This window comes from Clytia hemisphaerica, unplaced genomic scaffold (genome assembly GCF_902728285.1).
Source record: "Clytia hemisphaerica strain Z4C2 unplaced genomic scaffold, Clytia hemisphaerica genome assembly, whole genome shotgun sequence".
NCBI lineage: Eukaryota > Metazoa > Cnidaria > Hydrozoa > Leptothecata > Clytiidae > Clytia > Clytia hemisphaerica.
In genome coordinates, this window is record NW_027104591.1 from 1,068,859 (window position 1) to 1,080,679 (window position 11,821).

General features: G+C 31.7%; 1 long non-coding RNA gene across 1 annotated transcript; it reads right to left on the reverse strand.

Annotated features, from left to right (window-relative positions):
• Nucleotides 1-4,653: 4,653 nt before the first annotated feature.
• LOC136823658 (uncharacterized) lies at nucleotides 4,654-7,199 on the reverse strand. Its single transcript, XR_010849060.1, has 3 exons — nucleotides 6,803-7,199; nucleotides 4,928-4,980; nucleotides 4,654-4,714 (listed from the first exon to the last, which is right to left on the reverse strand). It is a non-coding gene; the product is annotated as an uncharacterized lncRNA (long non-coding RNA).
• Nucleotides 7,200-11,821: the final 4,622 nt, after the last annotated feature.

Genomic DNA, 11,821 nt, shown 5'->3' on the forward strand with positions numbered 1-11,821 from the left:
TATTGAAACGCAACCCCAATGAAATTCCATATTCCAATAGACGATATCGCGTTTAGATAAATGCAATGCATTCTGGTTTCTCGGGGACCCTCAAGGGAATTATAATCTATTCCAGATCATTATGTAATCGACATTATCATTCCTTTGAGAGTCCCCGAGAAACCAGAATGCATTGCATTTATCTAAACGCAATATCGTCTATTGTTAATCAAACTCAAACCCAGTCCATTAGTCGGACATTTTTATGATTCTGACAGTGCTAGTTTGATTGTATATTTGATTTTTCTGGAGCCACCCAAAAATGAGTCTGGGATGTCGACACATTGTGCAAAACAAATCAAAATAAGTGCGAGTCGAAAATATAAAAGATACACCAGATTTTTACTGTCAGACTTGCGATTCAGCAGTCCCTACACACCCTTACATTGTATCCAGCTAAAAGAAGACCTCTATTCATTCTATCAAAAGTACACCCTTACAGTGCATTTTTCGAGGGTCTCGAAAAACCTACCCTTAAGGGATGAAATTTTCGCGAGAAGAAATTTTCGCGGAATTTAATTTCGCGAATCAGAGTTTCAAAATGGCAAATTTCGCGGTTGAGGGAATTATTTGTCTACGAAAAGCCCTATTTTGCCCTAAAAAGACCAATTGTAGGGGTGATTTTTTTAATTGTGAGAATATTCGTGTTTCGCGGAATTTGATTTCGCGGTTTAGCCATTTAAGTGTGTTTCGCGGAATTTAATTTCGCGAATTACGCCCAAATTCGCGAAATTAAATTCTGCGAAAATTTCTTCCGCGAAAATTTCTTCTCGCGAAAGTTCCTTCCCTTAAGGTACCTTTAAGGGCGGCACATGCCATATGAGTGCCCCTCCTGGGAATGTATCACATCCATCAGTAAAATGAATAAGTGGTGCAAGTGTATGAGACAAAACTAAAATGCAAGTGAAAATTAGGAACATTTTGTAATTGGTTTAAATGAATGCTATGAAATTTTAACTCGAGGTGGAAGGACTTGAGCAAAAAATAACAACTAAAAATCCAATTCATATTTGGTGCACAAATTTCAAATCCATTGGAAAAATATTTGAAAAATTATAAAAAGTTTTCTTTTAGTTTGAATGACCCAAAGATACTGGAAGGGTTAGTGGTTTTCAAGATATTGAAATATGGATAAAGATACCGGGTGTGCCACAAAAAAGTTTCGCTCTTTGAAACTGATTTTCACGAAATCTAAAAACTTTAAAAGAACCATGCCTATATTTCATTGGAAAGAAGGAAGATAAACTTAAATTTTGATTAAATTAAAAATTGGCACACCCGGTATATAAGGATTCGTATGTCCCAGGGGTACTACCCTTGCCGACCGACGGGGGTGCTCCGCTGAGGTTCGAGAAATGGACCCTACGTGGGACTCGTTTTTTCACAAATTTTGGCGAAATTCGCGAAAAGACCCTGATTAGGACTGAAATTCCAAAATTTTCTACTTTTTCCCCAAATTTTCCAAAAAAAAAGCACCCTACGAGGGACTGATTTTTCTATTTTGGTGTTTTTGCGACCCTACCTGGGACTCGTGGAGGTTAAAAAAGTACCCTGACCAGCGGCGCATCCCCGTGACCCATTTTGCCCTAGTACCACCCCCCCCCCCCCCGAGACGCCTGTGACCTTTGCTTAATAAAGAAAGTGTAAAAATTAATCATTTTTCATCTTCCGTTTCTTAAAGTTTTTGGAATTAAATTCCCGGGTTTTGAATGATCTTTTCGACGGTACAAATTGAAGAAACTTACTCCTGTTTGTTCCTCAATCCAAAAAATACCCAGAAAATATCGGGTGTCTACCACTTATCTTGAATTCAAACAATAAAACTAGTGGCTATTTTCGCCTCTATATAAAACATTACGTTATGAATATATCATGAATTCTCACTTCAAGGCTTGGTCCATCTTCCCTCACTTCTCCCATGGAGATTATAAAAATATAGATGGAGAGAAAACGTCTCGGTAATGATCTAAATGGTCGTTGAAATCTTTTATAAATTTATTCAAAGCAGCTTTTCTTTGATGTACCATCATTGGAAGCAAAAAACATCAATTTATAACTTTATAAGAACAGAAAGAGACTGTTTGGTTGATTTTGAAAAACTTAATTTTGCCGAAAATCCTTGTTAAAATGCGATTCGAAATAGTTTCAACTAATGTAAGATTGAAAGAGTATGTTAATTTCATAAGGACACATTTTTGGGCTGGCATTTTGTTAACATTGAGAGTTGCATCACATTATCATTGAAAGTTTCTTATCTTAAAATCTTCACGTCTAAGTGGGCAGCAGTTTCTATATTCTGACAAAATGATCGATACAAGGTTCCTAATCGTAACACGTAATTCTTTTTTAAATCTATCGATGGCTTTATAATGGGCAGCTTCCCTAGAAGTTTGGAGTATTACACTGGGCGAAATAAGAGATTTCCAATCCTGGAAATATCTTGAAAATATGGCATTTCTAGGGATTTCCAGTGATTAGAAATATAATATTTCCAATACATTTGTAAATATGGAAATATGACTTTTCTATATTTCCAAAGTTTTGGAAATATCATATTTCCAAAATTTGTAAATGTGGAAATATGGTATTTCCAAAACTTTAGAAATATAGAAAAGTCATATTTCCATATTTACAAATGTATTGGAAATATGGTATTTCCAAAACTTTGGAAATATGGAAAAGTCATATTTCCAAAGCTTTGGAAATATAGAAAAGTCATATTTCCATATTTACAAATGTATTGGAAATACGGTTTTCCCAGTCCTCGAAATATCTTGAAAATATAGTATTTCTATGGGTTTCCGGTGATTAGAAATATTATATTCCCAATACATTTGTAAATTTTAAATGTTAAGAAGATGTTTAAAATTTTATGTCTCGAAAAGTTTAAAATTAGAGGCAAAAGTCTTGTTTGCTGATTGGTATTTGAGAAGTTGCCTCTTAATCATAAAACATAATAAATAACAAGTTATCAAACAATAATGTTGAGGAGTTATTTTTGAATATTTTCCATAAAAAAAGTGAAATTTACAAGATATAGTTCAACTCATGTAATTCAAATGGTGAAGGGGTCATAATATTTGATCGTATTGTGTGAAATTTCGAATTAAAGGAGTTTGGATTACATAAATTAGACTGCTAATGGAATGTAAGAATATATATAAGTAACAATCTATACTGCATTTCTATCTACAAAATTTTAAACATGTACTGTACAATAACTGCATTTATTTTGGCAGGTACTAAAATATCAAAATTTTACTCTTATACTTCCCACATTTTTCAAATTCCCTAAATTTGAGAAATTTCACCACCACATGCTTGTCAAACCATTATTCAACAAGTGGCTAAAAAGCCTTTTTCCATATTGATTTTCTTACAAGCATATCTACTGCCCAGGGGGAGAGGGGCTGTTAATTAACTGAAATAAATAAAAATATCAAGCTAAAGAAAATCTCAAACAAAAGAAACATTAAAGCAAAATAGTAACATAACATAACAAAATGAATAGGTTAAAGGTTTATTTAGTTATTATTGTCCATGCATTTGATTCGTCGACCTCAGGTGCTGCCCTTCCAATGAAAGGCCCTATCTTGCGTATAACAGTTTGTCTTCGCGCTTTTGTCGATCGCTTTGTCATTGTCCTTTTATCCAACGCTTCAAAGTACTTATCACATTTTTGCGAAAGCCATCTCAGTGGTTGAACCTCGAGTCCTCGTTTTCATCTTCGGACGACATGAAGTCCATCGTTAAAACCTTATCAATCACCATTTTATCGACGTCAGAGATAGTTGTCTTCGCTTTTAGCACCTTCTTCTGATTTCTAAGCTTCTGAAAAAAGGAAAAAGACAACAATGATTGAAGTAATACTGTAAAAGCTGAAAAGTAATGCAGGTTGAAAAGATAAAGTACTAAAATCTGTGATTAAATGTTTTCCGAACTTCTTCAAAGTGTTCAGCTACTATCATTGCAGGCAAAATTTTTGCGCACAACAACTTTCAAGTAGGACCCCCGGTAAATCTATAAAAAAGCCTAACATATATGTTTTTCAAATACGTGTTAACGGTTTCAATACAGAAAGCTTCAGCTATTGTGATATTATGCCCACAAAGATGGGTGGCCACATCATTACATCAATCTATTGTTTATATGAAAATGAAAGAACACAGTATAGTTCATAGATTTTAAGCATAAGGCCTCTTACCGTTTTTTTACGTCCAATTTTTGCAACATTTGAAAGAAAGTTATCATTTCTTCTTGTGGTGTAGTACTTTGAAGAATTGAAATAAGTTAACACTGATGCTGAGATTGAAAAAGAGGGAATGAATATTCATTATGGTACTTTTTGAAGAGATAACTGAAGATGAGACAAAATTACTAACCTCTAATTAATTTCCTCTCACTAAATCAAAAAATTCCTTTTCTATTCAACCATTTGCATATTAATTCAAAGGCAGCAATATAAAAAAATGAAAATAAAAAAGAGATATCTCAACAATTTTCTGTTCATAATAAAAACAATAAATACAACAAATAAATCTCAATTACTCTTTTATGAAATGGAATAACTATTCTTATAATATTTTAAAAATGACTTCATTTGTATATACTTACATAAAACTGTGATCTTTCCTTTTTCCCATGGGTGTTGAATTCAATAAAGATTGAAATGTTCCTATATATTAAAAAATATATATTCAGAAATATACACAGACAACAAATTTGCTACATCAATATGATCATTAAGAAATCTAAATTTTATTCGAGTTTAGGAAAATTCAATATCACAGGCACCTAAAATGCAAATGAAAGGCCAAAATAATTATTTACAGAAAGAATGCTGAGTTATCAATGCTGAGTGAAGGAAAAATTGTTATTCCAAACATACCAGTTACAGGTGGATTAGAATCAGCAACACAATTTGGAGTCACGTTCAACTATCTTAAAAATAATTAAATTAAACTCATTAGAATCCTGCATCTTTACTTTTGAATACGATGAGTGTAAGATAAGGAGAATTCTAGATCGAGGTGTAAACCACTGGAAAAAAATTCTAAAATCACAAACGTTAAAATTCGCAAAACATCACAGATAAAGGATAAATCACAAAAAAAAATTACACATCACATAAAATCAACCGGCAAGTACAAAACGCCTACTACCTACTACTTAATACTTACTACCTACTACTTACTACTTACTACCTACTCAGTTTGTATACTTTACAGACCAGAACTCTCCTTCGCTTGTTCGAAATCTCTATTCTAAAAAAATTGGTTTTTCTAATATCTGAATGCTAACACACAAGTCTGTGCTTTATATTTACTTGAAAAAAGTGTTATCTAAAAGAATATTTAGCATATTTACGTAGTGAGTAAATATTCTCTTCGCCTCATATAAGTATACTGAAGTATAAAACAAAAGGCCATTATCTTGATTTTTTCTTTTTCCTAAACCTACTCTCTCTTATGACTCTTATTCGCTCTTATTATAAGAACTTTCCTTTTTCCTAAACATACTCCCTCTTATGACTCTTATTATAAGACGATAAGAATAAGAAGAATACACGTAAATGTCTAAAAAAGGCTCTGTAATATAAATAGGGGGTCAATCTATCTCTATCCTATAAATATTTCTTGGAATTGGTTTGCGAAGCTTTTAATATTCATTAACTGTGTTAATATTTTTATCAAAAATTTCATTTCGTCAATACTTTGACATGGTCAAATTGACACCTCTAAAACAGCTCTTTGTAGTATTTTCCTACTGAAAATTTCTACCTTGCGATATTGAAAACATCTTATTGAGCACAATAAGAATTTTTGCTACATAGGGTAAAATAAAGTCTACAAAGGTCATATTTAACGACCCTGTTAATAGTTTGGTTCAAAAGAGTCATTTTGTCAATAAATTTCAAAGACATGTCAAAGGATTTTCAGCTAGTACCAAGTGAAACATAGGGCTCTACTTACTTAAAGTATTTTAACTTTTTAGATTGATCGATTCTTATAAATAAAACTGACATGAATAAATAAGTGTGCGAAGGAAATATTTTTCTCTTCTACAAAGAAGTGCGTCTGTAAACTTTATAGAAAAAGCGCGGGAAAAAGTCATAAACAAAATAAAAGAGAGAAAATATTTTGAAGTCTTCAAAGTACGATAAAAGAAGAAGTTTTAACTTTTTTACCACCAAAGTTTCAGATTTTGCTAATTTTAACATGCTGAATATTTTAAAGGTAATTTCGAGCCGTTTTGAGCTATTTTGCAGTAGGTAGTAAGTAGTAGGTAGTAAGTATTAAGTAGTAGGTAGTAGGCGTTTTGTACTTGCCGTAAAATCAACAAAATCTTGCACAAATTTTCCAGATAATCCACCCCTCGTTCTCGACTACCATAAACTTGATAAAGCAAACTTTCTACTTAGCTCAAGAGATCAGTTAAGTTTTTCATAATTTCATAATTTAAAAGTACAAGAGGTTTTTATCTCAGATATTTCGATCGATAAATGATTAAGAAAAAATAAAAATAAATCGATAAACAATCAAACTATGTAATCAGGCTCGTGAAAAACTCTACTGTTATTAATAAATCGATTGATATCTCCTCTTTTTTATTGATTTTAATTGGTACATTAGAAGTTGATTTAATAACAAAAAAAGTCAAGTTTATAAGCAGGAAAAGAGTTCATGTTTTAACGCAGAGATTTTTTCAACTAACAGATTTAAGACAAGCACACACCATCAAATAATCAATTAAAACAACTTACTGTTGGTGATTAGTCTCATCCAGTAAGTTAATACCACTAACACTCGTATTATGGATTTGTTGTTGTTTCACTGTCAAGAGGATCTGCAACACTGCCAACACCAGTAACATCTACACTTTTATCCGACACCACATAAGAAATTTCATCAGCAAGTATTTCTTCTTCAGTCTCATTAGAGGAAGACACGGTCCGATCAAATCTTTGTTGAACATAGTTTGCAAATTGATGAGATTTCAATTCAAAACCAAGCTCTTTTTTCTTCTTATTCCAAGAAAACATTGTTCTTTTATTCAAATTTATTGTAGGCATTCTTTACTATCTCTAAAATTCAAAATTATACCAAGTGTATCAACTCTGTATGACATAATACAGGATAACCCTAATTTCAGTAAATTATGAATAAAGTGAAAAATCAAAATTTATTTCACTACATAAAAATAGAAGCTTTTCGGCTTACGCCATCATCAGTATACAAGAATGGTAAAAAATCACAAATTTGTATCTAAAATGTTGAAAAAATTGCCTAATTATCTACAAATAAAAAAGTCATTAATAAGCGCTTGAATAAAGTATTATATCAAAGATATCTTAACATATCTTCAGCATCGCAAAAGTTTGAAGCTTCAAACTTTACACAAATGTAGTTGAGTTAGTGCAGTTACTGTATACAGAAATATGAACACAATTTACGGATAAAAAAAGTGAGTAATCTGTGTTTGAAAAACTTGAAGATTGAATCAAATTGTCTTTCAATCGCCATTTTGCAAGTTTCCAGTTTCAAACGAGACTAGCAACCCGATCTCATTTTCTCCCAATACACTTGCTGACGGGTAAATTTAAAAATTCTGTTATTATGCGCGATATAATATGTTGAGTTCCTTTGCTATCTCGTGATAGGTCTTTTGTTCTAATAGTATATGTAAGCTACTGAACTAGGGGGGGGGGGGCTTTTCCTGTACCACCCCTTAACTTTTGATGTAGTAGGTCTTTTTTGATGAAATTTGGCACACAAGATTCTTGTCACGTAAGGTAACATTTGACAAAAACATTTTTTGATGACGTCACTCATCATGCCCAAAGTGAGCAAAAACCGAAAATTCCTTTGTTCTTATAAATAGCTATTGTATTCTAACAAAAGCTTTAGAAAAAGTTTCCTGAGTTTAAAATATTTATGTTATCCTAAATATTCAATAAATTACGGTTTAAACGATATATTTGACATTAAGATTAAAAATAAATTTGTATTGGAAAAGTGTCAATTTTTGTGACACCTTACTGTCAGAAATGTCATCATGCTCAAGGTGTAAAAATTTTTAGGTGTCAATTTTATTTTTATTTTGAAGCTAAATAAAAGTTAGGAATTTACAGTAAATTTCATGGCAAAAGCTCTATTATTTCAGGAGCTATTACCAATAGTTTGATTTCCAAACAGAAAGAACCCCCCCCCCCTACGCCGAATAGGGTTATTAAACCTCGTTGCCTTCCTTTTCTTTGAAAATAAAAGCAAAATCAGAATGTTTATGATCAGTGCTTGATTTTGATGCGACTGTTTCGATTTAGCCAAAACTCAGCCCATCAGCCCATCAGTCTTTAATGCATAGACTAAGAAATTTAGAAATAATTGCGAATGTAGTCTTTCCAAAATGTCTGGGAAATTTTTGAAACATCATGTTTTCACAACTTTTTCAGTTAAAAAAAGTTAATTTCTGAAAAATTTGCAAATATTGCAAATACCGTCTTTCAAAAATATTTGAAATTCACTGAAATATCATAAACATGTTTTTTATAAGAATAGTGTACGTTGGGGGAGGGTCAAGAATTCATAAGAAATTGCCAATAATCATATTTCTGCCTCAAAGTTTCTAATTTATTAATTGAATATAACAAAATGCTGACTTTTTTACGTTAACCAAATACTCTAAATGACTATAAATTCTTATCAAAATCTATGAAACTGAAACTCACCATTGAGGGTATTCTTAGGATGCTCCTACAATTTGGCCAATTATTACCCTGATATTCTTATAGAACATATTCTTATTAAAAAAGGGGAATTTCATATTATTTCCAAAAATTTGCAAATATTGCAAATACCGCCTTTCAAAATTTCTGAAATTCATTGAAACATCATATTTACAACATATTTCCAATTTTGGAAATTTCATATTTCAAAATAATTGCAAATATTGCAAATACCGTCTTTCAATATTTCTGAAATTCATTGAAACATCATGTTTACAACATATTTCCAATTTTGGAAATTTCATATTTCAAAATAATTGCAAATATTGCAAATACCGTCTTTCAATATTTCTGAAATTCATTGAAACATCATGTTTACAACATATTTCCAATTTTGGAAATTTCATATTTCAAAAGTTTGTGAATATTGAAAATATCGTCTTTCAAGATTTCTGAAATTCATTGAAACATCATATTTACAACATATTTCCAATTTTGGAAATTTCATATTTCAAAAATTTGTGAATATTGAAAATACCGTCTTTCAAAATTTCTGAAATTCATTGAAACATCATATTTACAACATATTTCCAATTTTGGAAATTTCATATTTCAAAAATTTGTGAATATTGAAAATACCGTCTTTCAAAATTTCTGAAATTCATTGAAACATCATATTTACAACATATTTCCAATTTTGGAAATTTCATATTTCAAAAATTTGTGAATATTGAAAATACCGTTTTTCAAAATCTCTGAAATTCATTGAATTATCATATTTTCAACATATTTCCAATTTTTAAAAGTCGAATTTTTCAAATCGCTTGTAAATATCATATTTTCAAGATATTTCGAAATTAGAAATCTCTTATTTCGCCCAGTGTATTGTGCTTATTATGTGAAGTTTTTTTCAATTTTTCATGACAAGGCTATTATACAGGGTGTCCCTAATAAAAGTATCGAGTTTGAACATGCGATTGAGTAAAAAAGTTTGTGTGTGTTATCGCTAAAATATAAGAACGTTCTCCATGACACAGGCTTATTACAAAAGGTAGTTACAACATATAAATTAATCGTAATGACAAAGAAAAAAGAGGGAGAGCTTAAAATACAATTTTGTGAATAACACGCACATAAAACTTTCTACTCAATCGCATGTTCAAACTCGATACTTTTATTAGGGACACCCTGTATGTAATGTCTTTTCATTCATCTTAAATATTCCCACGAGTATACCCAAAATTAATCATCTTATTCCCAAAGCAACCAAACAGCTGTTTGCTTCCGATGATAAATCAGAATAGAACAAAAGGAATTGACTCTCCATCTATATCTTTATTACCTCCATGCTTCTCCCAACCAGTGACAGAGCACAATTGATCATCAAAGTGAAATTCATCTTCTTTATATCTTTTCGGTAAAACGGATAGTCCGAACGGGTCTTGTTAATTTAGCGTCAGTTTCAAGTTCTAAAAAAGCAATATCGTCTAAGAGATTTTCCAAATTTCTTATGATTGATTATCCGAATGACTTTGCTCTCCATCGTCGAATTTGCATCTGTTAAGAATTACGATCACCTAAACAGAGAAAAAATTAGGAAAAGTTTCAATAACACCCCCTGTTTCATAGGATCGTGTCCGGAAAATTCCTCTGGCGAACCGAACGGCACAATGAAAATTTGTTTAATAGTTCTTACATTTCAAAAGATGAGCAACTTGTTTTATTTCAAATGTACGTACAGCCTAACAAAGTGGTACTCGACTTGTTCGAAAATATATTTGAAAGTATCATCTCAAAGTTACAAAAAACCTAGAAATTTTAATAACAGCTTCTTCTTCATTAGTAAAACGAGCGACCGTAAGCACCCATTTGTTGTTGTTGTTGTCAATTAAAGCGCAACCGCAAAATCTAAGTTTTATTCACGGGGAAGTTTGAATGAAAAGGGTGTCTAACAAACCAAAGGGCCTAAACGTACAGAATTCGTTAATTCATGCCTTTGTGTTTTTAGTCCGGGAGCCAAATCCTATATCTCCTTAAATAAGCACTTTTGCTTAACCCAAGATTCTACAGGATAAACTATACATTTTTGGAATCCTCAACTATCCTAGTTTTGGAAATGGTCGGTCCCCAAAGCTAACTCCTGGTCAATTTTTCATACTGGGCCCGATTTAAGGGGGTACTTTTTACCCTTTGTAAGGATTTGTTAAGGAAAATGCCATTCCAGGGATGATATAATTTGCTGTATCTAGTCAATCAGTTGACCAATTGCTTTGAAACTTTGCAAAAAGTTTCAAGGTAGGCTGATGATTATTTTCGGCAAAAAATTTTTGTGAAAAATTATTTTTATAGGTTTGCCTGGGGAAAAAAAGGGAAAATTTGGGTATTTTAACTAAATTTTGACCCTTTTTAAGTCTGGGACCTACCCAAACAACTTTTAATGAAAGTTATTTGTGGTTTTCATTGTCTGTAATCAGGGTCACTGTGGGCAAATCAGGGGGTAAATACACCACTTCTTGGTAGTTGTTGCCTGAATTTGGATGTTTTTATTGTATGCTAGCCTCAAAGTTATGAAATTTTAAGATGGAAACCAGTTATATACCCTTCAGTCATTTCTTAGTACTTAAGTACGTAAGTTATGGCCAAATTATAACATTTTTTGACGTAATTTTGTCAGTTTTTGCTTTGAAATTCCACTATATTGCTATTCAGAGCTTCCAAAAATGGTCCCTGTACTGGTTTTTAAGTAGAATAGTTATTTGGAGCCTAATAATTTGCAAAATATTGTTAACTTAGGTAGAAATAAAAGTGCTGTGTCATTGCTAAGGCCTGCTTTGATGAAAGATTTTCTAATCGTTTTGTGAAAATAAAACTAACGGTCCTCTGCATACTCATAATGTACTACATACTCATAATTTGACTGATCATTTTTGCCGTTTTACTGACCTTTTATTAGTAGCTAGTCTCAAGACAATAATTGACTGATAATAATAACTGATTGACTAGATACAGCAAATTATATCATCCCTGGAATGGCATTTTCCTTAACAAATCCTTACA